The 4,434-nt window shown below is 35.6% G+C and overlaps 1 pseudogene; it reads left to right on the top strand.

The window, feature by feature from the left end:
- Window positions 1-1,389: 1,389 nt before the first annotated feature.
- On the top strand, window positions 1,390-2,402 carry LOC145049410 (vacuolar protein sorting-associated protein 60.2-like; annotated as a pseudogene).
- Window positions 2,403-4,434: the final 2,032 nt, after the last annotated feature.

Raw genomic sequence — 4,434 nt, 5'->3', positions numbered from 1 at the left:
CAAATGATCATTCAAATGTTAAACAAAAATAATACATTGCTAACATGGGTTATGCATTCCTATAAAACTAACAACCCACGGTGACCTTAATCTAGATGGAGGTTGACTTGGATCAATGGCGACGATTGAACTGCAAGAAATATATAGATCAAATTGCTTAACAAGTGATAAGTAAACAAATCCATTAGGATTTAATCAATTTTACTTACTTTGATCTTAAAACTTCGGGAACTAGAAGACCAAATTGCTTAACAAAATCAGCAAAAGCCTTGTTGGTAGGGCACCTTGTACAGCTTATACGAATTGCTTCTAGAACCCCCTTCATGAAGAGTAAACAAAAGAAACTTCAAATATGATTTAGTAATCTTTATAAAAGTTTGAACATCATTATATGCAGTCTACTCACCCCACAACATAATTGATGAATGATGTTGACATTATCAAAGAGTAACATACCATTTCCTTTTGAAGATTCCCAAACATCCCATCTCTCTAATATTGATGCCATCTCTCTAGCTCCTAAGTCAAGGGGCATGTTGACTCTCCCCTGAAAATTAAAAAAAATATCAAAATTTTTAATACTCTTCACTCTAAATAATGTTAAACTGTTACCTTGTTTGATCTTTTGGATCGATTGCTTTCATGGGTGTGTCCAACCGCATCTGATATAACCTCTTCACTGTATGAGAAGGTGAAGAAGTGTCCATGTCATCTGACATACCAGATGAAGCTCTTGATAAGTAAACTTTACCACTCATATCCAAAAAACTTCTCAGGTCCATAAATATTACCTGATATGAATTGAATACTACTTTGAGGCTCGAAGGTTTGAATCTTCTGGTGCAAGTAGCTTAAACAATGCCAAAGCTTCCTCAAATTTTCCGGATGCTGTCAATTGTACAATCTGTATTTTGATACAAGATTTAGGCACTGATAAAATTACATAAATGGCCATTGCTCTTGTAAAATAATTGTAGCATAAGGCTTCTGAATAAGACGAGGCTCATTACTAATGTGCTCAATAAGGCGTTGCTCTAATTTCCTTAACTTCTCTGGAAGTTCACCATCAGGACCACATAGTGCATCCATGTTGTAATCATAGTTAAAAAGAAAGTTAATATGAACAAAAGTTACAGAACCATGTTTGATTTATTTTTTTATTGAAAACAAAAGTTAATATGAACAATAAGGCGAGGCTCTATTATACGACATGAACCATTAGGGTTAGTTGAATAGCTTCCTTTAGGGACTCCCCATAACACAGGATTATAAATTTTTATTGAAAAAAAAAGAGTAAATTTTTAATTTTTAGAACAAATCAAATTTTAGAATCAAGAATTAAAGAGCATGAATTAGAATTACCCCCAGTTGTATCCATCCTCATTTTGGATGGCTGTGATGTACTCCTGTTGCTCGGGTGAATCTAGTGGCAGAGATTTGAGCATCTCCATATCTAATCTTTTTCATTGCAATCCAAATCATAAAATCATACACTGTAAAATCTGAATAATAAGAAAGAAGGAAATGAAGAGTTTTTCTTACCTACAGACTTCCAAATTATGTGTGAGGCCAGCATCTAATAATTTTTTCAAATGAAGTACACCAGGCGAGTCCTTCAACACAATAACATATAAACTTTATAGCATTTTAAATGTTTAATAAAAAAGGATCACATATGTTTGAATTTTGAACATGGGTATGAATTAAAAAACCTACCTGAGAAGTGAAGGCAAGATAACCTCCTTGAATTTTTGGATCTACTGTAGAGTTGATAATGAAAGTAAGTTATACTTGAGCTGGTATGAAGGACAACGTGACATGTTGTACAATCAAACATTGAACCTGGATTAAGTTGCATTCGTTTCAGAAGGTATTAAAGATGCTCTGCAAACAGTATGTGTCACAATTATCAAGCATTTGCTACAAATGGGATCAAACAAAGAGCTGAAAGGATTGATGAAAACTGCGAAGATACAAGACATTGATGTTAGTATAAATATTATGAATCTCTTTCTTTTGATACTTTGTAATTACAGACCATTTAATCTTGTTTTTATGTTTAGGATTTGCAAGATGAAATGATGGACATGATGGATATAAGCAGTGAGATACAAGAATCTCTTGGTAGAAGTTTAGTGTGCCAGATGATATTGATGAAGATGATATCATGGGTGGTAAGCACAAATTCATTATTATTATTTTTGTTTTTTAAAATGTTAACTTCACTTCATGGAAATGTTTCAGAACTTGATGCTTTGGAGGCAGACATGGGTCAAGAAACTGAAGGTGAAGGGGTACCTTCATATACTCAACCTGATAATGAGCCCGATCTGAATGAAGAACTTAATATGCCTTTAGCTCCAAGTGGACATGTAGTGCCAGTGAAACCATCAATCAGATGACCTCATTACAAGAATCTAGAGTAAAATCACAACAAATTTCATGAATTTCAGATACCCAAATTGCTAAAATTGAGAACTCTTATGTTTCACATATGCAATCTAACATCAGAAATGAAAAACAAGAAGTGCATTTAAATACTTCAAGAACAGATAGAAGAGAAGAAAAACAGGAAAGAATAAATCAGATGACCTCATTACAAGAATCTAGATTGAAATCGCAACAAACTTCAAGAATTTCAGATACCCAAATTGCTAAAACTGTGAACTCTTCTGTTTCTCATACATCTAACATCAGAAATGAAAAAAAAAAGAATTGGGTATATGATTTTTAACACTATTGATTCAAAAAAGTTTTACCTAGTCGAGCAACATGCTTAAGCATCATCTGTGGTAATATCCATTTCTGCAAGGTTAGCTTCCGAATTTAACATCATTAATTAGTTAATTAATTAAAGGGTATTTTAGGAAAATCATAAAAAAGATAACCTTTTTTGGTTTTGTGTTACTAGGTTATGCGTGATCCTAGCGGAATGAGTAGAGGTTCTGGTTTTAAATACTAGGAATAGGAATATCTTTTACAGGTTCTTGATCTTTGGGTAAAGGGGTTTTAGGAGGGCGACCTCGTCTTTTTATAGGTGTGTCTTTTACAGGTTCAGTGAATGCAAGAACTGCATCTGGATCTGGTCCCACTTCAAATTCTTCACGACTGTCTATTTCTGCCCTTAGTTCTACAGAATCCAGGGCACCATAACATAAGATCTGCAAAATGATTAGCTTCCTACCTGCAAAAAGGGTACAATAGTCTTTTTCCAAGACACTCACATAATTATGGTCAACGGTGGGGATTTTAACCATACCAAGTTGTTCAGGATGTTGTTAAGCCTTGTTAAGCCTTCAGGATGTTGTGCCTAAAACTTGAGAATATGCACAATTTCAATTTCGAAAAGTCGATCTTGTTAAGCCTAACACAGCATAAAACTTGCTCGTGTAGTTCTTCAGGATGTTGTGCCTAAAAATTGAGAATCCAATCAAATACATATATGCAACTTATGAATCACAACACAAAATCTAATTCCATATTCAAAAACCAGAAACCCAATTTACCTGAATCGTTAAACCAATGCCAAGAATCCCATGTTTCAATCGTCCCTGGAATGCATCAAGTGCTTTTCGTGAGATGTAGCTGAATCGATGTATATCTAGGTCAATTTCGAAGTAGTCATGTCCCTGCATAAAAAGAATATGCACAATTTCAATTTCGTAATTCCGAATTGAAGATTGAGATTTAAAGATTAAAACCCAAGATTTAGAAAGGAATTACGAACCCGATAGAATGCTTGTTAACGGCGTTGAAGAACCGGTTTATCGTTTATCCACATTTTGAGTGTCCAAAATATCACCGAACCCACCGTATTTAAAGATATTAGCAGCTTCAACACGTTCGTCTTTTAATCCGCTCAGGAATCACGAATCCAGAGACGCCGTGATTGTGGGGGCAACGATTGATAGATCTGCCGCTTGTTGGACGGTCCATTTTCCGGTCTCTTCCATGCTTGTTTTATCCAACACTTTGTCGACTAGATATTCGTCTCCCTTGTCGTCCTGGATTTCGAAGATGTCTGCGATGATTTCAATCAAGAAGCTTTGAAGATCCCCCTAGAATCCATTCCGAGAACACTTTGTGTAGTTCCTTGTTCAAGAGTTTCCCAATGGATTCAACATGTTGTATGCTTTGGAAATCAGCTACATGTCGCCATAATCGATTCCATTGTGGACCATTTTGACGAAATTGCCGGAACCACCTTCGTCGATGTATGTGAGACATGGACCACTGTCGGGTACTTGAGCGGCTACTTTGAGCACGATGTGGAGAAGTGAAGCGGTGGATGTTTGAGAATCAAGAGAGAAGAAAGAAAGAAAGCGGGTTTTCGACATGGACGAGCTAGGGTTTTCAGCGTTGGAAACAAAGCGGGGTTTTTAATTTTTTGGATTTCATTTCCCCCCATGAGAGATGCAACGCGTGTTTCATTAA

This window comes from Lactuca serriola, chromosome 5 (assembly GCF_051521515.1).
Source record: "Lactuca serriola cultivar US96UC23 chromosome 5, Lser_US96UC23_V15, whole genome shotgun sequence".
In the NCBI taxonomy this organism is placed as follows: Eukaryota; Viridiplantae; Streptophyta; class Magnoliopsida; order Asterales; family Asteraceae; genus Lactuca; species Lactuca serriola.
This window is presented reverse-complemented; position numbering and strand designations above follow the sequence as displayed.